The 24285-nt window shown below is 52.9% G+C and overlaps 4 non-coding genes across 4 annotated transcripts; all 4 read left to right on the forward strand.

The window, feature by feature from the left end:
* The first annotated feature begins 1877 nt into the window (after nt 1–1877).
* Nucleotides 1878–2067, forward strand: LOC120376333. The gene has a single exon (XR_005587219.1). It is a non-coding gene; the product is annotated as a U2 spliceosomal RNA (small nuclear RNA).
* Nucleotides 2068–8231: 6164 nt separating this feature from the next.
* On the forward strand, nt 8232–8304 carry TRNAR-UCG. The gene has a single exon. It is a non-coding gene; the product is annotated as a tRNA-Arg (tRNA).
* Nucleotides 8305–16461: 8157 nt separating this feature from the next.
* TRNAE-CUC lies at nt 16462–16533 on the forward strand. Its single transcript has one exon. It is a non-coding gene; the product is annotated as a tRNA-Glu (tRNA).
* A 1617-nt stretch (nt 16534–18150) lies between these two features.
* TRNAA-UGC lies at nt 18151–18222 on the forward strand. The gene has a single exon. It is a non-coding gene; the product is annotated as a tRNA-Ala (tRNA).
* Nucleotides 18223–24285: the final 6063 nt, after the last annotated feature.

Raw genomic sequence — 24285 nt, forward strand, 5'->3', positions numbered from 1 at the left:
ACCACCAAAATTTCTACAAACTTGCCACCCATGTCCGCAGGAGGTCTCCCCAGGCAGGGTAAGCTGCCGTGGCAGGGGGTGGGGTGGGGAGGAAGTCTCCCCAGGCAGGGTTAGCTGCCACGGGGGGATGGGGGGAGTAGTTGCTGCAGGGGGGCTCCCCGGGTGGGGGGCTGAGTTAGCTGCGGGGGGGTGGGGGAACGGACAGACGCGGTTAGCTGGGTGGGAGGGTGCAAGGTGGAAGTTTCACCTAGGGCCTAAAACTTCCTTGCACCCGCCCTAGGGCTTTCCGCACCCCTGACAGGCTGATTAGACACCTGCAGCCAATCAAGGCAGGCTACTCAGGGCACTTGGATTTAAAAAGGAGTCACTTCAGTTTGTGGTGTCTTGTGAGGAGCTGGGAGTAAGAGGTGCAAGGAGCTGAGAGGGAGAGGGTGTAGCTGCTGGAGGGCTGAGGAATACAAGCGTTTTCAGACACCAGGAGGAAGGTCCTGTGGTGAGGATAAAGAAGGTGTTGGGAGGAGGCCATGGGGAAGTAGCCCAGGGAGTTGTAGCTGTCATGCAGCTGGTACAGGAGGCATTATAGACAGCTGCAATCCACAGGGCCCTGGGCTGGAACCCGGAGTAGAGGGTGGGCCTGAGTTCCCCCCAAACCTCCCAACTCCTGATCAGACACAGGAGGAGTTGACCCAGACTGTGGGTTCCACCAGAGGGGAAGATCACTGAGGTGAGCAAATCTGCCAATAAGCACAGGACCCACCAAGGTAGAGGAGGAACTTTGTCGCAGCCTCTAATTGCAGCATTTTTAAATGGTCTGCATGTTGCTTGCAGGCTCCTAACACTTGTGACAGCAGCTCCTTTTAACTTCCATTCAACCACCTGTACTTATGGCGATAGGTCGACTTTAGGTCTTTAACTTTGATTGGTAGCTGAGAAGATGGTATATCGGACAGAAACCCGTTCGACAAACCTCTTCATTTCCTTGTTATTTCCTGACTTCTTTATTCATCACCTTTTCCTTATTTCCCAGCAGATTGACTAGATCTGGGTGCTAGCAGGGGGCCCTGACGGGCTCCTTATTTTCTGATTTCTTTCGGAAGCATTGAACTTGCCAGGGCACAGTCAGATTCTGGATGCTCATGTAAATGTAACACCTCGTGCTCAGCTTTAGTTCTGTTTCTCAGCTCTTTTGGAAAATCGATCTTTAGTCTGACATGTAGCATCCTTGCATTAGGAGATGGCTAATTAATAAGACCATAAACCTTGGCAATCAAATGGAACCTGAAGTCCACAGAAGAGCCCGAAAGGCCCTTGGGGAGTGGAGTGCAAGTTGAGGAAGACTTCCCTGCACAGCTTCTCTCTCAATTCTCGTTTTCCTGTATTGAGCGCAAAAGTCGGGAATCAGCTCAGGGTAGGGTTATACCATGTGTGTGCAGTGGTTAGACAAGGAACTGGACTGGTATGGAGCAAAACTCTTGTGTGTGCCTGATGACTGTATGTTTGAGAAGGAGCAGAAAAGAGCAGTGGGGCTGCGGTATAGCGCTTGCATAGGCTTTCTGTGGCCTGTTTTGCTGTAAGAGTTAACAGTGAGAGATTGTTAGTCACAGGTCAGTGGGTGGGTTTATGCAAATTAGGCGTGTACAGGGAAACCAGCAAGAGGAAGGAGGGTGAAAGACTTCTCTGTCTTTGAACAGAATTGTGTGTTAAGGGCTCTTGCTTTGAATTCTTCCAGTGGAGTCATTTCGGGGAAGTGATCATCACTTCGAGTTACCTAGTTATCAAGTGTCGTGAATGGTGTTTGGTGCGTGTCTGGGAGCTCCTCGTGCTGAAGTAGAAAGAAGTGGGGGAAGAGCAGCTGCCTAACATCCGAGACTAATAGCATTGCTTCTCCGCCTTTTGGCTAAGATAAGTGTAGTGTCTGTTCTTATCAGCTTAATATCTGATAGGTCCTTTATTTGAGGACTGTATATTAAATTGATTTTTGAAACAAGGGGATGGAATAGGAGCTTGCTCTGTCCACCCCATGCATTGATCTGGTATTGCACTATTTCCAGGACCAGTGCCTCTTCTTTTGGGGAGAATTGTGTGGTTAAAAAAGCAGAATAAGATTCACTCTAAAGATGCTGATTTGAGAAGATTATTTTTAAATTAGTTAGAAAATCAGGTTTCTTTAGCACTTAAGTTCTTTATAACAATGTATTGTTAAAATTCCTTGGGAGTGTTTTCTGAGTCTACAGCTGTGAGTTTCTTTGTCTTGCTGGAAAATTGTTTTAAAAGCTGAGATTTTTCTATCAGAGGGGTAGCCGTGTTAGTCTGGTTCTGTAGAAGCAGCAAAGAATCCTGTGGCACCTTATAGACTAACAGATGTTTTGCAGCATGAGCTTTCGTTCGTGGGTGAATACCCACTTCTTCGGATGCAAGCAGTGCAAGCAGTATTCACCCACGAAAGCTCATGCTGCAAAACATCTGTTAGTCTATAAGGTGCCACAGGATTCTTTGAGATTCTTCTGTTTGCTGTGAGTTTTTTCAACAACATGAGGGATGAATGCTTTACAGACTGAGGGTCTGTTTGGGAGATGGTTGGTTGGGGGGGGTTGTGTGTGTGTGGGGGGGGACGACACACAGATTGGCAATATTTGAGGTCACATGTATATCAATAACTGGATGAGTTACACAGACTTCTCCCCACCCAGCCTACGTTCCATGTATCTTGACTGAGCCTGCCACCCACCATCCCAGAGCAGAAGCCTGAAGCCTGAGCCCCAGCGCACGTGGGGAGGAGGGGAACTCCCGCTGGTTGCCGGCTCCTGCAGTGTTTATGACTCGGGAAGGGGGTAGGGACCAGCCCCTGCAGGCAGTCGGGGGGATGAGCCGCTGCTTTGCTGCCCCCGACTCCCCCTCAATTACAGCCCGGGAGGCTGTGGCCACAATAAAAGCCCCTGGTGGCCACACTTGAGAAATGCTGGAGCCTCACAGTAAACAAATCCCAGCAGGTTTGTCACACCCTATCCCCCACCCTGGGGATTTCCTGCCCTCTCCCACCCAGACCAACCTTCCTGGAAGTTCCCACCCCCTGTGTATTTACTGCCCTTTCTCCCCGCCAAGGGAACCCGCCAGCAACTCCCTGCTAATCCCTCCCTCAACTGGCTCCACTGCAGCCATTTCCCTTCCCCGGCCCCTGGGAGGACGGAATGAGCTGGAGCAAAACATGGATGTTGCGCTGCAGCCTGTTAGGGCAAAAAGGGCAACTGGGGACATGTCAGAACAGGAAATAATTTCCCAGCACAATTCCCCCCAGGCTCTTTCCCTGCACACGGATATTCCAGCTTGTCCTGCATGGGACAGAAACATTCAAATCTAGGGCTGTCAATTAATCGCAGTTAACTTACACAATTAACTTTAAAAATATCATGATTAATCTCAGTTTTAATCACACCGTTAAACAATAGAATATCAATTTAAATTTATTATATTTTTTGATTTTCTACATTTTCAATTAGATTGATTTCAATTACAACACAGAATACGAAGTGTACAGTGCTCACTATATATAGTTTTATTACAAATATTTACACTGTAAAATATAAAGTGCTGTAGTGCAATCTCTTTATCATTAAAGTGCAACTTGCATAGGTAGATTTTTTGTTGTTGCATAAGTGCACTCAAAAAGAAAACAATGTAAAACTTCAAGTCCAGTCAGTCCTACTTCTTGTTCAGCCAATTGCTGAGACAAACAGGTTTGTTTACATTTACTAGAATAATGCTGCCCATGTCTTGTATACGTCACCTAAAAGTGAGAACAGGCTCTCTCGTGGCACTTTTGCAGCCAGCATTGCAAGGTATTAACATGCCAGATATGCTAACATCCATATGCCTTCATACTTCAACCACCATTCCAGAGGACATGCTCCATGCTGAAAACGCTCATTAAAAAAATAATGCATTAATTTGTGACTGAAGACCTTGATGAAGAACTGTATGTCTCCTACTCCATGGTTCTATCCGCATTCTGCCATATATTTCGTTTTATGGCAGTCTTGGGTGATGACCCAGCACATGTTCATTTTAAGAACACTTTCACTGCAAATTTGACAAAAAACACAAAGAAGGTATAATGTCAGATTTCTAGAGATAGCTACAGCGCTCGAGCCAAGGTTTAAGAATCTGAAGAGCCTTCCAAAATCCAAGAGGGACGAGGTGTGAAACATGTTGGCAGAAGTCCTCAAAGAGCAACACTCTGATGCAGACACTACAGAACCTGAACCACTAGACAGGAAGATCAATCTTCGGTTGGTGGCATCTGACTCAGATGAGGAATATGAATGTACTTTGGATCGTTATCGAGCAGTACCTGTCATCAGCATGGAAGCATGTCCCTGGCCTCTGATTGCTAGAAGCTGGGAGGGGAGAACAGGGGCTGGACCTCTCCATGGCCGCCTGGTCTGCTCACTCCCTCTGCAGCCCGTAGCCAGAGCCAGCCTTAGGGGTGGGTGCCACCAGGGCATTGCCCAGGGGTACCATGCTCAAGGGCGGTGCTGTACGGTGGCAGAGAGGTGTGTGCTGCCGGTGTAAAGTCAGAAACTGCTCCCGGCTGGCAGGGGAGTGCTGCTTGGGGTGGTGCCCAGATTTCTCCCTGCTCCCTCCCGGCATAGGAACATGGGGGGAGGGAGGGGAAGAGAAGGGGGAGATAGCGGTGATGAGCGGATACTGCTCCCCCCATTGTTCCTCTCTGCCCCCCTAGGGGGCTGTGAGGGGGGAGCAAGGAGCGACATCAGGGCTCCCTGCATCCAGGTCACCTTCCCCACCTGGGCTGCATAAGGGGAGGACAGAGGGAGCAAAAAGCCTTTGTGAGCTCAGCACACACAAGCCAGGAAAAGATTAACACCCACACCCAGCCCAGCCAAAGTGGGAGCTTCCCCCACTTCCTGGCCACAGGCCCACGGGGCTCATGGATGGAGGAGTTTGGGGGGCTGTGGGGGCCCCTGAAGGACTAGCTCAGCGTGTGAATGAGGGACTGGGGTGTACGTGGGGGCCAGACTGTGGGTTGGGGTGTCCAGGGGGACCCCAGGGAAGGGACTAGGGGGATTAGGGATAGAGGAGGGTGGGGTTACCAAGGTGCATTGTGGGAAGGTGGGATTTAGAGCCCAGAGTGGATGGGTGGGGGTGGGTTGGAGGACCCCACAGTGGCTGAAAAGGGGAACCCGGCAGGTTGGGGGGCAGCAGAGATTGGAGATGAGGAACCTCACACCCTGGGGATGGACTGGGGCAGTGGGGGGATGGGAACGTGGGGCCCAGCCATGGGGAAATGGGCTGGAGGCAGTTAGGGGTGGGGCGCTGGGGGGGAGGAGGAGGAAGCGGGGGGAGAGGGAGGCCGAAGGGACAGGCCGGGCAGAGCGGACAGGGTGGGGGAGGGGACGCTGGGGGCGGGGCTGGCGGGAGGGTCACAGCGGGGGGGGGAGGGGTCTCTGTCCCGCGCTCTTTCCGCCAATCAGGGAGCGGGGAGGGGGGCGGCGAAGTGACGAGTTACGGCCCCTCCTCCAATAGAGGCCGCGTTAGAGAGAGAGAGAGAACTACGCTTCCCAGAGTGCACCGGGAAGGGCGCGTTGCCTGAGTAACCGTCCCGTCACTTCCGCTGGGAGATGAGCCAGGAACTACAACTCCCAGCCTGCCCCGGGGCGCCTCCGTCCTCTCCAGCCCAGGTGAGGGCGGGTCCCTGGGTCAACCTGACACCTCCCCCCCCAACGCGACTCCTCAGCCCCGCCCCGCCCCCAGAGAGCCCCGGCCCCGCCCCCCGGTGCAGGGTGTGACGCTGCCCCGCGCAGGAACGTGCTGCGCCGCTTCGCCCCTTTCACCCCCCCGCACAAAGCGGCTGGTGGGGGCGGGGCCGGCTCTGCCCGGGGGCTGGATCCACGTGTTCCCGGCGCCCCTACGTGTCACCCCCCGACTCCCGCTGCCCCCAGCCCCGCCCCCCTCCCCGGGTGAGCCCGGCTCCAAACCCCCGCAGACAGACCCGCCCCGGCCTGCCCTGAGCCCCGCTGTGCCCCCAGAGCCCTGCCCCACCCCCAGAGCCCCGCCCCTGCTGTGCCCACCCCCAAAGCCCCGCCCCGCCCCTTCCCCCAACGCCCCGCCCCCTGCTGTGCCCGCCCCCAGAGCCCCGCCCCGCCCCTTCCCCAAAGCCCCCGCTGGGCCCGCCCCCAAAGCCCTGCCCGGTCGCTGCCCACCCCCGTGTGGGGGCACCAGCGCTGTGCCGGGTCGTGATGGGAAATTGTCCAAGCTGGCCCAGGAGAGACGTGTGTGTCCCTGCTGCCCCCTGCTGGTGGCGCTGAGCCCCGCTCTGTGTGTGTGTGTGTGACACTGTTTGTATCAGTGTGTTGCTGGGCTAACCAGTAGGAAATGGCTTTGCAGGATTTTGTATCCTGCAGCAAGTGACTGACTGACTGACACACACACGCACACTGACGCACAAAGGGACTCACACAATCCCAAGAACACTCACACACAACACACCCAGAGGGGTATGCTAGCTCAACCCCCAAAGACAGCAACAATCACCCCCCACACACACCATAATATTCACAATCGTGCGCAGACACACAACTGCACACAGTTCACTCCAACTGCTCCAAATACAAGGACCTCCTGCCCCACACAGCATGTGCCAAGGCCTGTGGAACTCACTGCCACTGGACGGCTACCAATGAAAAAGATCCCCTCGTGTTGGATCATCTGCTTGGCCCCCTGCCCCCTCTCGGGGCGCACTGTGCGGCGTGGCTGGGGATTGTGCAATGGCCCAGCACCAGGCAACACAGAACATAAACCACAGGCCCTGCCCCACCTCACCTGAGCTGCTCTCCAGGTGCATTGGAGCCCAGCACCCCGCACCTTGGCCCTCCTGCCCCACAAGGGGTGAGCTGCAGCCACTGCCACACTCCGCAGAGGGGAGAAGAGTCAGGCCAGCCAGCCCTTGTAACATGGGGAAATCACCATCGAGGTCGACAGTATGGGGGCTGTGACATACAGAGAAACGGTTGTCGTGCCGGCAGAGGGCAGCAGAGCATGCGCACACACACAATTGCAAACATACACGAACACATGCATGAATCCAGCCACACACACACAATTGCTAATATACACAAACATCCGCACAAATCCAGCCAACACCAACACAAGCCTGGGACCAGGGGAGCAGAGCAGGCTGGGGCTGGGTCACTCCCCTTCCCGCAGGAAGTAGCCAGCCCCCCTGGTCCCACGATGGCCTGGGACCAGCCCCCCTCTGCTTCCCCCCATGGAGGCCTGGGGCCCCAGCCTGCTTCGCTCCCCTGGCTCCCAAACTTGGAGGGGGGAACTGCCCCACAGCACTAGCTGGCGGTGTGGCTGGGAGCCAGGGCAGTGGACCAGGCTGGGGCTGGGTCACTCCACTTACCATGCAGTGAGTGCAGGGGTGGGGGCCATGGGGAAGAGCCGGGCAGCCCCCCCTGCAGCAGCTCCCCACCCCAGCTCACCTCCGCTCCGCCTTCTCCCCTGAGCACGCTGGCGCCGCTCCACTTCTCCCGTCTCCCAGGCTTGCGGTGCCAATCAGCTGTTTAGTGCAGCAAGCCTGGGAGGGGAGGAGAATCAGAGCGGGGGCGGCGTGCTCAGGGGAGAAGACGGAGCAGAGGTGAGCTGGGACAGGGAGCGGTGCCCCTGCACACACACCCCCACCCCCGTTACTTGCTGCAGGCAGCCCTCCCCCCGCACCTCCCAGCCCCCTGCCCCAGCTCACCTCCATTCCCCCGCCCCCCCTGAGTGCGATTTTTGGTGCCCCCAACCACTGGGCACCCTGGGCGGCCGACTAGTTTGCCTAGTGGTTGCACCGGCCCTGGCCACTGCCTGTCAGCAGGATTCCCCCTCCTCCTCCTCAGTGAGACTAAATCTCCCCACCTAGACAGCCGGTCCATCCGCTGCACCCCAATCCCCCATGCCTGAGCCTCCCTGCCAAAGCCCTGCACCTGGCTCCAGAGAATTAAGTCTCACGTGTCGCTGGGAACTCGACTTCTTGTGCCCAGAGAGTCTCAGCCCCCTTCAGTAGCTGACCTGAGAAACACAGTGTCTGCAAAAGCAGCAAAGAGTCGTGTGGCACCTTATAGACTAACAGACGTATTGGAGCATGAGCTTTCGTGGGTGAATCCCCACTTCGTCGGATGCGTCAGTGTCGGCCTTTTCCAAAGAAGTGCCTGGAGGGCCTTTTCCTGTGTGACCATGTGGCCTAATGGAGAAGGCGTCTGACTTCGGATCAGGCGATTGAGGGTTCGAGTCCCTTCGTGGTTGTGCTTGTCCAGTTTTACCTTTGGGCTGAAAGTCCTGCTCCCTTCAGGGCTGGAACCTCTTCTTGGCCGCTCAGGCCAATGCTCTGGCTTCAGCTAGAGCCCCGGGAAGGAGTTGGGGGGTGGGCGTCACAAAGGCTGGGGCATGAGCCCCAGGTGCTTCCAGTCTCGCCTTTGCCCTTCCTGACTTGCCAGAGAAAATGGGCGGCTGCCCGGGCTAGAGTGTGGAGCAGTTTCCCTCTTCCAAATGTGCACCTGTCCCTGTGCTGGAGGGGGGTTGCTACATGGAGCCTGGGTGTTTCTCTGCTTCTCGCCAGCTGGGGAAAAGCCTCTTGGGGTAAAATCTCCTGTCCCACTGCCAAAGTGAGCATGGAGAGTGGGAACAGTAAGAGGCCCCACCAGGGGGGCTGGCCCTGCTTTCCTACCATCTTCTGATGTTGGCCACAAAGCATCAGCAGCCTCCCCACATGCTGGTCTGCGGGTGGCCTTCAGTGGGGTTTGGCATGGCAGGGAGCAGCCTGGCTGGGTGTTTTTGTGCCATCTGCAGGCCACACATAGGCATGGTCCTGCCCTTCTCTGGCCCTGACCTCAGTTGTTCTGTGGCTTTTAAGCCTTCCCTTGGAGCTGTCAGCACCAGCCGCCTCTGCTCTAGGTGCCCAGAGGAGGAGAGGTGCTGGGCTCTGTGACGAAGTGGGGGATTTTCTTGGGGTTTTCTGTGTTTTCCAGTGGTTCGCATGCACAGGGAGCGGGACTCAGTGTCCCCGGGTGTTACTGGTTTAACGAGGTGAGGGGAGAGGGAGTTTGTTGTTACAGAGGATCGGAGAGGGACTTGGGACCCCGGCTGATGGCCTGGAGGATGGAGACCCCAGCGACTGGTGACCCAGAGACCCAGCTCAGGAGTCACAGGCGGTTCTGGCCAGTGAGAGGACAATGGGCTGCGGGGAGAGGACCCCGTGACCAACCTGTTCCAGCCAGAGGAGGGCAGAGAGGGGAGGAGGCCCAGGCAACCCTGTTTACCTGGAGAAAAGACAATGGACAGAGCTGGGGCTTGGGGCCCGGGATATCGGAGGCCCAGCTGGGAAGCGGGGGGCTTGGGGCTGGCGAGGGGAAGCAGGCAGAGCCCACCTGGCTGCAGGGGGACTGGGATGTGCTGGGCTGAGGGAGGCCAGGCCTGAGGCCCTGAGAGTTTCCTGTGCTGTGTTCAATGCTCAATAAACCCTCCTGTTTTACGCTGGCTGAGAGTCACTCCGGTCTAGAGAACAGGGGGCAGCAACCCCTTCGGGGGTGAGGAGGCCCAGGAGGTCCAGAGCGCGTGGACTCCCTGAGGGGGCCCACGGCAGAGACAGACGTGCTAAGGCTCAGAGAGGTGCGGCTCCCGGAGGTGGAGGGGCCTGACCCCGAGAGAGAGTGGACCCCCGTGAAGGGCTGTCGCACTGAAAGGGGCACCCCCCATGGACCGCACGGGGCCAAGAGTGGGCAGGATCTGTGAGTCCGTGACAGGCAGTGACATCACAAAGGCCTTTTGCAGGACCTCAGACTATTGGTCAAAGGTGGTGGGGAGGTGGTGACCTCACAGAGAGATGCTGACATCAGCCAGGCAGGACAGGGGCGAGGGGCCAGGGAAACCTCAGAGACCCCTGTGGCTTTGCTTCAGCAAGTCTCCTTCTCCAGGTCTCTCTTTGAGGACTGAGAGAGTATTCGGGTTCACGGACGTGAGCGCCAGGAGGAACCTCTTTTGAGTTTTCTCCTTCCCTTTTAGTGATTTTACTAGAAAACAGACGAACCTGTTTAGAGGGTAAGAGCCTCCTCTAGGGAAGGGGTGTCCTGGGGGTGTCACAGTTCGGATGCCGGTGCTCCCCCATGTAAGGAAGTTCCCGCCACCCTGCTCTGTGTTCGCAGAGCGGGAGAGAGCAGCATCCACGGCAGTGATTTGCTGCTGGCTGCTGCAGCAGATCAGCAGGCTCAGCTGTCAGAACTTCCCGGAGCGATGAAAGGGGAGGGGCCCATGGCTCTGTAGCAGGAATGCAGGGCAGGCGAGTTCACAGAGGGCGTAGTGGGATACTGGAGGAGGCCAGTTATGGTGATATAATGAACAGCAGCGTCTACACTGACACTCTGTCACTTTAAGTTTGCTGCAAAAAGCTCATCGAAGTGGTTTTATTTGGTCACCAAAACAGGGCAGTTTTGTCACCAGATGTGGCATTGCAGTGCCAACCGAGGGAGCATAGTGTGTTCTTCACACACCTGAGCAATATAATTCTGCTGAAATAACTTTGTAGTGCAGACCTGGCCAAAGATTCACACACACACAGAGCTTGCAAGAAAAACCTCACCTGCTGCTCTGCTTTGTGGGGCCCAGGTGGGGATGCAGGGAGTCAGGTGTGAGCAGACACTGTATTTTAGCCACAGGCAGGCACCCTGGTTTAGCTGGTTAAAGTACCTGTTTTGTAAACAGGAGATGCTGGGTTCAACTCCCAGTGGTGCCCTGTTGAGATGCTTTTAGAGCACCTGGTATTAGCTACTGTCAGAAGATAAAATACAGAGCTAGATGGACCTTTGGTCTAGCCCAGTGTGGTTTTTCTTATGGTTTAAATTACACTCACTGGCACTGATAATAGAGTTACTGAAAGTTTGGGAGTTAAGAGCTGATAGGTCAGTGGTCCAAGCCCCTTGCAGGTGACCCCCTCCCTCTGGGACAGGGACAGGTCTGAGCTATCGCACCAAATGCTCATTGTGGCTTCCAGAATCTGTGGGCAGCTCATTTAGTTTACAGCTAGGGTTGAGTCCTTGATTCACACATCAAGGATAACAACCCTTTGTTTCTCCTGCCCCAATAATATGGAGACTGGGAATCCAACACCAGCCACCAGTGATCATTTCGGCAAGCAACCCAACCTATTTCCAACATACCGTAAAATCCACATGCAGACTCATACATGAAACCTTGCAAGAAAATCTTCCTGAGGGGGTCTGAAGCACCTGCTGCTGGAGGGAAGGAGGGAGCCGTGGGTTGGGATTGAGGACCAGCATGAGGAGGGGGGTCTGTGGGTTGGGATTGAGGGGCACTGGGAATAGGAGGGGGCTGTGGGTTGGGATTGAGGGGCACTGGGAATAGGAGGGGGCTGTGGGTTGGGATTGAGGGGCACTGGGAATAGGAGGGGGCTGTGGGTTGGGACAGAGGAGAAGGGTGAAAAGGAGCAGGCTCTGGTTGGGAGTGAGGAGCAGTGAGCATAGGAGGGACTGAGGGTTGGGTCTGAGGGGCACTGGGAAAAGAGGGGACATGGGTTTGGGCTGAAGAGCATCTTCATTTGGGGATCCAGCAGGACAGGGGAAGGCAGCGGGTGATTCTAATTCCTTAGGGATATTCTGTGTGTGTGTGTGTGTGTGTGTGTGTGTGTGTGCAGGGAAGGAACATGCTCTATGCCCAGAGGCCTTTATTCCTCCAGGCTGCAAGAACAGAGGGGATGTCAAGGAGTTGTTCCTTCAATCCCACCCCACAAAGGCCCTTCTTAGGAAAGGAAAATCCTGAAGAGAAAGAGTAACACCAAAGAAGAATTCAGAAAGTCAGATTTTTACACTCATAGTGAGAAGTTTATCACCTGACCAGGGACTTGAACCCTGGACCCTCAGATTAAAAGTCTGATGTTCTGCCAACTGAGCTAGCCAGGCTCACATAAGAAAAATGCAGGTTGGTGCAGAGGTGAAGCTAGTCAAGAAAAAGCAAGCAGGAAACAATAGGGGAAACCTGCTGCTCTCTCTCTCTCTTCCCAGCCCTGGCCTGGCCTGGTATTAGTGCTGGTTAAAAAGACGGGAAAATATCGGCATCTATCAGACTTTCCTAGCTGTACAAGACTCAGGCACAATACAGAGGTGCCCATCTGCAAGTGCCGAATGGTTGGATTGGCTAATGCAACCTGTAGACGTCCAGGGCACACTGGGATATCGAGCCAAGTGTCCATCACCATCATCATTTCGAAGGGATAATGATAATGATGGAAAGGTTCACAACTGACTCAGCAGTTGCATACAAAGGTGCACGTTTGGCAGTTACATTGGGAAATTCTGGCTCCTTCTCAGGCTCAGGTTGGCCACCCCGGGCTAGATGTAGAAGTTACAACATTTAAACTTGAAAGAGGGGCCAATCATTTCACACCTTTACATCCAAACACGATGACTTTCTGAATGAACCCTCCTCGTTCAGCCAGAAGATTTTGGGGTGGATGTAGGAGTCACTGGGTAAAATTCTCTGGACTCTGTTCTGAATCAGGTCAGAGCAGAGGTACGTAGTGATCTAGTCTGGCTGTAAAATCTATATATCAACACCAAATATGGTGTGAAATTAATCCTCAGAAATGGCTGTTCCCCCCACAGACCCCAGCAAAGGGCTCTCCGAGGAAGGGGGCTGTTGAGGAAGGAAAGAAGAAAGATGTTCTCTCCCTGGAGGAACTGGGCTCTGCGCTTTGGACAGAAAGGAAGGGAAGGAAATGGCCACACAATGACAGCGAGCCTAAGAAATGAAACACAACAGGCTTCTGGGCACATTGATTCTGCACAGTGAATGAACCTGACTCCTGTATCATGAGAAGCGAAAAAGCCGTTTCTTTCTATGCCCGAGAGAAAAGAGTTACAAACAGGGCCGGCTGCAGACCCCAGCTGCCCCTGGGCTCCCCTTTGCCAGCTGCCTGCCATCTCCCCGCTGCCTGTTTACTTTTGAATTATTTTACCTTGTAAAGGAAATTGTAACAAAATTAGTCTGAACTTGAGCTGCCTGTTATTAAAAGCTGGTTCCCCAATTCAGTTCCAACTGTCCTGCTAGAAACACCCCCAGGTCCCTGCTCACCCCAGGAATAGGAAAAAGAGAAACCCCCACTGGGCACTGCCCTTGGCTCCAGGCTGCTGTCCCGGGGTGCGGGTGGGGACTGATTGTTTGCTGCTGAGGAGGGAGCCAGTAGAGGCCTCTGGTGCTCTGCTCCTAGCATCTGCCTGGCCCAGGCTGTCCTCTGCCTCAGCTGCTGCTCCCAGCCTGCTCTAGAGTCAAACACGCAGGGCCCCCAGGGGAACAGAGGCTGGGACAGGGCAGCTGCCTGGGCTGGGCTGGGAAGATGCTGGGAGTTCTCGTTCCCTGAGAACTGGCCTGGCTCCCTTCTCAACAGCAAACAAATCAATTCCACGTCCCCTCCCCAGAAAAACCAGCCTGGAGCCAAGGGCAGCAGGGGACGATTCCCTGCAGTTCCCACCGAGGCAGGAGAGAACCCAGGGTGTTTCTAGCAGAGCTTATGGAACTGACGTGGGGAAACCAGCCTTTAACAACAGGCAGTTCCAGTTTAAGCTCAGTGTTTTTAACAATTTCTACAACATTAAATAACCCTTCAATCGTAGTGTCACCACCCATAACATTGATTCAGCCTTATAGGTTCCTAAGTGTACAACTCAACATCTCTTCAAACACAAGGGAGTGGAGATCAGTCAGTGTTCAGAGTCATCCCATATAAAAGAACCATGTTGTGGTACATACTGGCCCCATCATGTGGCCATCGCCTTTCCCTCCTCTCTGTTAAAAGTTTTAGTATTTTGCACAGAAACTTTCTTCCCTCAGGAGAGTCCTGGGAACCAGGGCTGCCAGCCAGACAAACACCATTAAGAGGCGGCGTAATCTGTCAAAAAATGATCTCCCTCCTTCAGTTCAGTGACAGCCTGAAATGTTACTTATCAGGGCAGAGCCAGAGGATTGAAAGCAGCTACATGAAACCCCTGTGTAGCTAACAGGAATGAACACAAACACTCCCTTGTATCTGAAGAGATGTTTAGTTTTACCCTTGGTAAACTACAAGACTAAAGGGCAAGGCAGTGGTGCCAGATATAAAGAGTGAAACACGAGACAATCATCATAGTTATGCCCATAGTGACTGCAAATTATTTCTAAATTCTTCTTATTATCATCAGTGTATTATTTTCTCTGGAGTCTAGACATTGACTATATCTTGACCAAGAAATTTAGATCTTGATAAAATAATCGACTATCCCTGGTTAAGGCAATGGACTTGATACCCACTGGGGTGTCCCTACACAGGTACAAGTACCAACAACAGTGGCTGCCTTTTAGCCATAGATTTTAATCAGGGCAATAAATGGATACAAATTCCTGTTAAATAATTTCTCAGCCAGAGTCCATCACGCACATTCCTTAGGGCATTGGGCCACCATGTGGACGTTTCATTTCCCTCCTCAGTTTCACACAGAGACACAATTTCCTTTGCACAGATCCATGAACAGCAAAACCTCCCTGTGTCTCTTGTCTGAGCCAGGGCATTCGATTCCATTGAAACCTTCTCTCCTGCAATGGTGATGGTCAGACAGAGGGGACGTTGCCACTTTCACCTCTGACAGTGAGATATTGGCTCAGCTCTTTCTTTATGCTGCTGTTGTTAGTCCATGAAACATCAGGGATGGAATGCAAGGCTGAGCTCACACACCAACTCCCTGAAACATTTCAGTGCCCCAGAGAAATCCTGACCCCGGCTGTTGGAATGATATGGTGGAGATTCGAATAGGAAAGGGACTGTCTGAATTGTCAGTGTGGGGAATGAACAACAACCTATAGCAATGTCATTAACCACAAACACACTCTCATCCTGCTCCAGCTGGAAGGGAAATGGGCAGGAACTCTTGCTGTTCAGCCATGGACACACGTACACTAATGCACAGCCGTGAGTGTGCTGGGGGAGCTGGTCTGAGCAATTTGAAGTGACAATTCTGTGAGAACAGAATCATGGTGTAGTGAAGTAACTGTACATTAAATACTTGTGGCTGAGTGGTTAAGATGATAGACTAGAAATCTGTTGGGGTCTCCCCACGCAGGTTTGAATCCTGCCAACTATGGAGGCATTAGTATGTTGCTAGTGCCTGAGTGTCCACAGAGCTAGATCTGGTCTCGCTGTGAGGCTGGCTATACTTAAAATGCTGCTGTGACACTGCTCTAGCACTGTGGAGTAGACAGCTGCTACAGTAACTGGAGGAGTTTTATATCCCTCTAATAGCTACATTGACAGAACAATCTTTCTTTTCATTTAGCACTATCTAACCATGGCTTAGGTCAGCTTAATTATACTGGTTTTGGGGTTTTTCACACCCTGAAAGACCATCATGCTCTACCAACTGAGCTAGCTAGATTTAAAGTCAGTCAACTGCCCAGTCTCCATGTAGAAGGAGCCCTGAGGGTGTTTATTTTTGAGCTGAGGTTCCCTGTCTCACATTTGCCTTCTTTTCTGGTCCGTTATGTCTCCAGCGAGCAAACCGGAGCTGTCACAAGGCTGGTTAGATGCTGCTTTCTAGCCCAGAGAGCTGGGGTTGATTTAACATGCTGCCGCCATCAGCTGGTCAGAGTAACCAGGGTGGGAGGGTGGAATTTCGGATTCTCCCACCAAGGGGAGGTGCTGTTGGATTCATCTAGTGGGGGAGAGTCTGAGTCTGAGTTCCCCACATGCCACACACACATTTTCACAGGGAATCAGGTCCCCTGGGGAAAAACTCAAAAGAAGCCCAGGCCCAGGAGTGTCAGAGAAAGGAATCACTGTTTGCCTTAAGAGGTGGGTGATGGAAACCTGCAGGTCCTTAGATCCCTCCAGCGCCTGATAGAACCATTTGTGGGGAAGCTCTGGGGAAGCCGAGGAGGACAAGGAGACGGGAAAAGGGCTTGCAGCTGTTGTGCAATCCCCATGCTCCCAGCAGAAGGGTCCGGGGGGCTCAGCACTCAGAACTCACAAGATGGCAAAGCTCAGAGCCCCATTACACGGAGTCAGAATGTGATCAGCTCACACCCAGGGGGAGCAACACCCCTCCCTTGGTCTCTGTGCCAGAGCTCCTATCAGCTCAGTGTCCTTCCCACAAGAGCGGGCTGCTGAGAGGGTTGCGATGGGGTAAATGAAGGCAGAGGAGGATTGTTCCTCATGTAGTTTTTTTGTGTGGCTCTGTGATCCTGCTGGAGGAAGCATCATTTGAGTTTGTTTCAGTGACTTGGGTTGGGCTCAGGTTGTGACCCTGAGCACAGGGGTTCTCTGCTCTTAGCCCCTCAGGGAGTGGACAGTGGAACAGTTTCAGAAAGTGGGTAGAAAGTAGCCTAAGAAAGTGTAGCATAAGTGAGAAGAAACGCATCATCATCACCTCCCTGGTGGTCTAGTGGTTAGGATTTGGCACTCTCACTGCCAAGGCCTGGGTTCAATTCCCAGCCAGGGAAAAGTGGCTTTAAACCAGAAAAGCTTCAATTATTCTTCACTTGCAATGTAAACAAATCCATGTTATTTTCCAGATTCCCCCATCTTCCCAGCGTCTTCATGGCAGGGCTGGCTCCAGGCACCAGCGCAGCAAGCACGTCCCTGGGCTGGTCAATGGAAAGGGGAGGCTTCAGCGGCAATTCGGCCCTCTCAGTCCCTCTCAGAGGGAAGGAATTGCCACCAAAAGCAGCAGAGGTACAGCTGCCATTGATTGCAGCTTTTTTATTTTTTTTTCCGCTTGGGGTGCCAAAACCACTGGAACTGGCTCTGCTCCATGAAAGACAATTTGTTAAATCCCAGATGAGTGCAGTTCTATCAGTTCTCAGCCTGAGTCCTTAGGTCTTAATCCTGAGGCTATTGTCCCATCATGGGGCCATTTCCCGCCTCTCTTTCATACAGAAGCACAGTTTTCCTTGCACAGACACAGGAACAGCAAGATCTTTCTCTGTCCCTTGTGCAAAGCTGGGGGCCAAATTCCATGGAAACAATGGACAAGCAGGGGGCCCTGGGCACATCCAGCCCTGGCCGTGAGATGTTCCCTCCCCTCTTTCTTTATGCCCCTGTTGTTATTTCATGGATTGTCTGGGATGGGGGAAGAGCTGAGTTCACTCCAGGTGGAGGGGGAAAGAACTGTGAAAGTCTCAGGACCCAACCCCTGCTACCAGGATCACTGAGGTGCTGGGAATCTGCATGGGAAAGGGACTGTGTGAATTGTCAAGGTGGGGAATGAATAACAATCTACAACTAGATCCACCTCATTAATCACTGACACAGGCTAATCCTGCCGCAGATAGAAGGGAAACTGGGAGTGATTCTTTGCTGCTCAGCCATGGAAACAGTGACCCAATTGCACCACAGTGAATGTGCTGGGGAAAGCTGGACTTTACAGGCAGGTGGAAAGAGCAGATCCTAGAAACACCTAGAGCTCCCCACAGCACTGCTGCCACCAGGGTCAGGTGTTGAGCGACTCACAGTGCCCCTCCCCTCCCATTACCTTCCAGCAGGAGGTGGCAGCACCCCCCACCCAATGCAGGGGAGAGGGCTGAGTGTATCTCTGCACCCTGAGTCCAGGGCACCCACTCTCTCTGCCCCACACATCGAATCTGGCCCTGCTGCAAAGTGACCCTAAGAACCAGCAACCTCCAGGACAGCAGGTTTGCCCTCAGAGTAGGGAATGTGTCCCCCATGCTGCTCTTAGGCCACTGGGTGCTCTGGAAACAAGAGGGCTCTGAGTGTAACCCAGGGGTCAGCAACCTTTCAGAAGTGCTGTGCCGAGTCTTCATTTATTCACTCTAATTCAAGGTTCCGCGTGCCAGTGATACATTTTAATGTTTTTAGAAGGTCTCTTTCTATAAGTCTATAATATATAACTAACTATTGTTGTATGTAAAGTAAATAAGGTTTTTTAAAATGTTTAAGAAGCTTCATTTAAAATTAAATTAAAATGCAGAGGCCCCAAGACTGGTGGCCAGGACCTGGGCAGTGTGAGTGCCACTGAAAATCAGCTCATGTGCCACCTTCAGCACACGTGCCATAGGTTGCCTACCCCTGGTGTAACCCATAGCAAACAAAGGCTATCTGGGGATGTAGCTCAGTGGTAGAGCACATGCTTTGCATGTATGAGGTCCTGGGTTCAATCCCCAGCATCTCCAGGTTGATTTTTCCACCCTGCTGCTTTGCTCATGCCCAGCTGGGATGTGGCCCAGCAGTCTCCCTGCAGGAATTTCAGTCCTGCTCACTGAGGGGCAAGTGCCAATTGCATGGAAGGTCGGAGGCTGTTTCTGCTCCTAAGTCACCTCAGTACATGTAAGATTCCCACCTGCTGTGCTGCTTGGGACAAGGGTAGATGAGAAAGGAGAATCCTCCATCTTTGGTCTCATCTGCACAGACTGAGAGGCAAGGAAACAGAGGGGCAGTCAGTGCTCAGAGAGGAGAGAGGTCAGTGATTTACACCCACCAGGGGACATTGTCTTTTTGAGGCGAGTGCAGCTTGCTTGGGATGGTGCTGACGATGGGTAGAAAAAAGGCTGGAGTCAATGACAGATGAGACCACAGAAGGGGAAAGGGAATGGCAGCCCCACAGAAGGTCCTGGGTGCTCAGATGTCCCAGTTATTGCACCCTGGCCTGTCACAGAGAGAGAAAAGACCCAGCGGGACCCAGCCTCCCTACAGTGATCCCATGGACAAGAACCTGGCTGGGAGTGGGGTGAAGGTTCCCTCTGGGAAAAGTGGAGCTGAAATCCCTCAGTGTCCTGGAGTTTAAGCAATGGAAGCTTCAAACCCTGCAGGGGTGTGGGCTGAGGTGCATCAGCAGAAGGTTTGGCTGGACAGGGGCGGCAGGTTTGTATAATTTTTGGTGGTGCCCAGAATAGGACCAAGTCCTGCCCCACCCCCACCCTCACCCCAGCTTTAGGCCGATTCTCCTGATTCCCCTGAATCGGGCCCCACCCCTAAGAGGGCCCCGTGCCCTAGCCCTGGAACTGCGTACTGGCAAGAGCTGGTGCGCTGTACCGGCTTCCTCAGGGGGCAATTTAAAGGGCCTGGGGCTCCCAGCAGGGGCTGGGGTAGGGCTGTGGGGGGCTGGGGGCTATTTAAAAAGTCCAGGGTTCCCATTGCTTCTACCGCCCCAGCCCTTTAAATAGCCCCCAGAGCCCCGCCGCTTCCCCAGGGCTCCCACAGCTATTTACAGGGCCGGGGCAGTGGAAGCAGGGGAGCCCCGGGCCATTTAAATAGCCCCCAAGCCCCAGGCTGCTGCTGCTACCCCGGTGCTGACGGAGGGAGGAGGGGGCACTTACCGTACAGGGTGGGCTGTACCCTCTGTACCCGCACCCCCTGCCATGCCTCCAGCCCCTCCCCCCCGCCCTGCCTGCACCTGCCCCTGCCTCCAGACAGCCCCACACCCCCTGCCCTGCCTGCACCAGCCCCTGCCTCCAGCCAGCCCCACACCCCCTGCCCACAGCCAGCCCATCTCCAGCTAGCACTGCACCCCCTGCCCCAGCCAGCCCCACACCCCCTGCCCTGCCTCCAGCCCCTGCTCACAGCCAGCCCCTGCTGCACACCCTGCCTGCACCAGCCCCGCACCCCCTGCAGCCAGCCCTGCACCCCGTGCCCTGTCTCCAGCCAACCCCTGTCGTACCCCCTGCGGCTCTGCCTGAAGCCAGCCAGCTCCCCACACACCCCTGCCCACACCAGCCCTACACCACTGGCCCCGCACCTCCTGCCCTGCCTGCAGCCAGCCCCGCACCTCCTGCCCTGTCTCCAGCCAACCCCTGCTGCACCCCCCCCTGCCTGAAGCCAGCCAGTCCCGCACAACCCGTCTGCAGCCAGCCCCGCACCCCTTGCCCTGCCTGCAGCCAGACCCTACCTCCTGTCAGCCCCTGCCCTGCCTCCAGCCAGCCCCATGTCCACTGGTGCCCTGCAGTTCCCAGGGCAGTAACCCTGCACACCTGCTTCAATGAGGGGGACAGGGAGCAGCTGGGACCCACACATGTGCACACCCTAGGGTGACCAGACAGCAAGTGTGAAAAATTGGGACGGGGGTGGGGGTTATTAGGATGCTATATAAGAAAAAGTCCCAAAAATTGGGACTGTCCCTATAAAATCAGGACATCTGGTCACCCTAGCACACCCCCAGGGAGTGGCAGGGACCCACACATGTAAAACGGAGCTCGTTTCTAGTTCAGGCCCATCTTTTTAAAAAAGAACTTTAGGTAGGGTTAACATACACCCGTATTTTCCTGGACATGTCAGGCTTTTTGGTTCTTAAATCACTGTCTGGGAGGAATTTTTAAAATTTAAAAATTTAAAAATTCCTCCTGGGAAAATACGGACGCATGGTAACGCTATTGGTACAAAAAATACATACTGTGGCACATCCCTTAAATCAGAACTTTTTATAGGGAACCGGTTCCTAAGAAATGAAAGTCTTATAAATTTTTAGTTATCCCTGCCGGGGCCCCGCCGAAAATGACTGCCCAGAGTTTGAGAACTGTCCCTGTTCTCATTGGACAGATGGGGAGAAGCCTGAAGTACAAAGAAGGGAAGTGACCTTCTCAAGGGCCTACACAGCAAGGTGGTGGCAGAGCCAGAAAGAGAAGCCAACAGTCCTGACTCCTGTTCTAATGGACAAAAAAAAAACACCCAGAGAAAGGGATAGAGCCCAGGAATCGAGATGGTGGGGAAATTTCATTGAAACCATTTCTGTCAGAAAATCCCCTTTAGACTAAACCAGTTTGTTTCTCGACATCAAAACAAGTGAGATGAAAGTTCTTTGCAAAAATATTTTGTTGCAAAACAAAAGCATCTCCTGTTTGTCAGAGTGTGTTAAATTGTCTCCTTGCACACAAAGAGGAGACACTTAGACCTCAAACATTAGATAAGATGCTTCAGTCTGAGCTAAGTAATTGCTGCTCTTAACAATTTCAAAATAAAAAAATACAAATCAAATAGACTATTTCAGCTATTCTATTATGTCATAATCTGCTCTGAGTAAACGTGATAGGACACCTCATATTATGCACTACTCCTAGTGACACTCTCCAATGGATCCCCACCCACCGTGAGGTAGGTAGGAGTGGATCATTATTATCCCTACTTGAAAGAGGAAGAAGCTAAGGCTGAGAAAGGAGAATTGACTTGTCTTAGGTCACACAGCCAGCCAGTGGCAGAGTTGGGAATAGGACCCAAGAGCCCTGATTTTCAAACTAACCATCGGATCTTGAATTTCAGACACTGAATGACCTGAATAAAGTGCTCTCAGATGAGCTCCAGACCAACAACAGTGCACAATAAATATTCAGCAAGTATTTGAGGAGAACTGCAATGTTAGAGAGAATCATGAACTGCTCAGAGACAATTAATGCAGAGGAGCAGCAAAATTCATCAAACATATGACTGGTTATGACTTATTTCCTTGGGCTTAAAAGAGAAAAACAAGGACCTGAGTCTCCTCTCTGTCAATAAACCCCCGCTCAGCCAATCAGGGTAGAGACTGAGGACGGGAGGCTGAGGGTTCTCGCTCAAAGGATGTCCCAGGTCACTGGTGGGGATCACTGCCTGAGCACTATTTCAGCCCCACATTTTCAGGTGGACCTCCCACAGTGAGAGCTGCTGAGCACTCCCCTGAGACACACACACACACACCCCTCCTGGTGTTGGGAGGGGAACAGGTGAAAGACAAAAGAAGCAAGAGACAAAGAGAAAGGAGGGAGGGATGGATGGAGGAAAAGGTGAAACCAAAAGTACAAACCCTAATGACCCCAGTGATTCTAAGGGACAAAATCCCAGGTGCGGAATAAAATTCTGCCTCCTTAAGCTTGTGTTTTCCATGCCTAGAATTCAAAGGTCTCCAGATGGATCAGACTGAACAGGTTTCAAACCTCGAGGAGGCTCTTACCTTCTAAACAGGGACGGCTGTTTTCTAGTAAAATCAGGAAAAGGGAAGGCGAAAACTCGAAAGAGGTTCCTCTTGGTGCTCACGTCCGTGAACCCGAATACTCTCTCAGTCCTCAAAGAGAGACCTGGAGAAGGAGACTTGCTGAAGCAAAGCCACAGGGGTCTCTGAGGTTCCCCTGGCCCCTCACCCCTGTCCTGCCTGGCTGATGTCAGCATCTCTCTGTGAGGTCACCACCTCCCCACCACCTTTGACCAATAGTCTGAGGTCCTGCAAAAGGCCTTTGTGATGTCACTGCCACACCCCTCCCTTGCTGTGCTAATGTCCTGCCCCTGGCCAGGCACTTTGGAGGTTTGAGCTACTCCCTGTGGATCACCCCACTCAAGGAGCGTTCGTTCTAGGCAGCAAGCCGGCTAGACAGGAAAACATCAGACGCTGCTCCCAATGCTACACTCAGTTTTTCAGAAATTAGTCCACTTTATGGCAGAAGGGACCATTAGAGCATCTAATCTGACCCCCTGCATATCACAGGCCTCCTGTATGACACAAGAGCTACTTTTGGGTCAAACACATTCCAGAAAGGCATCTAGCCTTCATTAAATGACATCAGGAGATGGAGAATCCACCACTTTCCTTGGTAGTTTGTTCCTGTGGTGAATCATCCTCGCTGGTTAATATTTGTGCCTTAGTTGTAATATGAATTTGTCTCTTTTCACCGTCCAGCCATTGGGGCTTGTTATGCCTTTCTCTGCTTTAATACCCAATCTTTTCTCTCGATTAAGGCCCTTCAACACTTCAATGAAGTCACCTTTCAATCTTATTTTGATAAGCTAAACAGGTTGAGCTCTTTCAATAGCTCCCTAGAAGGCATTTTTCTCCAGCCCTCAGAACGTTTGGTGGCTCTTTGCTGCCCCAGCTCCAATTTCACAACATCTTTTTCAAATGAGGACACCAAAACTGGAGGCTATTCCAGTATCAGTCTCACTGATGCCATGTCACCTCCTGTGATGTTATTGACATAATCTGTAACTGTATAGACCACCGTTGGGACCACTGTTCTATATTTGCAGCCAATATTATAGAAAGGTTGTCGTGTATGGGGTCTATGGAGAGGTTCTGATTGGGTGATTATAATTATGCTATCTCTAGATGTGTATCATTCTTGTAGTTGACGTTATGAATATACTGTCCATATTTCAATCTTGTGCTCTGCTTCCAGGGAACACCCCAGCCAGACAAGTTGGTGTCAGTTCTGCCTAACCTGCTTGATGGCCCATTAAGGACCATCATCTATACAATCGACCCATTGAAAGAAGGCAGCTATCCCTTGTCACTCAGCAAGGTATGCAGGGACCTGCCTATGGACAGAACTCTAAGGTTTTTCTATGCCTCATGCTGGGTAGAGTGTCCTTGGGAAAAAGAAAGCAAAGACCACTCGGCAAGAGACTATACAAGGCTGATGCCTCATCTCCATTTTGTCTTCAATCCTGCTTCATACCCCTGGAGGGACTTTGCTACAAACTGAAGCTCTGTACAAAGGACTGAATGGCCCATCCCAGCTGTGGATGGACTCCAGAGACTTGATTTGAACCTGCAGTTTATACCATCACTGCTACAAGCCTGAACCAAGAACTTTGCCATTACTGTATGTGAAGGGTTAAAATCCATGTGCATTTTATATAACAACCTGATCTATGGATTGTGCCAGCCCCATGTCGACTCCGCTACCGCTCAGAGCATCACAGTTCAATAGGAGGAAAGCTCTGCCCCGAACACCAGACATTCCCCTACTTCCTGGAACAGGGGGGCCTGTCCCCATTGGCCTGTAAACAGCCCCACCATGTAACCCAGAGGTGGCTGCATCTTAGCACCAAGACACCAGTGGTCACAGCTCCAGAGGAGATGGTACATACAGGCCACTGCCCTACGTGGCCACCAGACGTCACAGACTGTGCACTGTCTTAGCTGGTCCCACAAGTTACTGCCCCAAGAGGTGAGGTACACACAGGCTACTACTCAAACTGGGCACCTGGGGTCACTGCAGCAATGGTTGGGGGGATACATGCAGGGCACTGCCGCACATGGCCACCAGGGGGCACTGCTGCAATGGTGGTGGTGGTGGTGTGGGGGGATGATAAACAGGCCACTGCCTGAAATGGCCACTACCACAATGGTGTGGGGAGAGGGGGAGGGAGATACCAATAGGGCACTGCCACACCAGGGCACCACGGGGAGGACACTGCTCCAATTAGTAAAGATACACATCAGGTAGTGCCCCAAATGGGGGCCCTACCCCAGAGAGAGAGGGGGCTGGGGAGAGAAG

Source organism: Mauremys reevesii, linkage group 12, assembly GCF_016161935.1.
Source record: "Mauremys reevesii isolate NIE-2019 linkage group 12, ASM1616193v1, whole genome shotgun sequence".
NCBI classification, from domain to species: domain Eukaryota; kingdom Metazoa; phylum Chordata; order Testudines; family Geoemydidae; genus Mauremys; species Mauremys reevesii.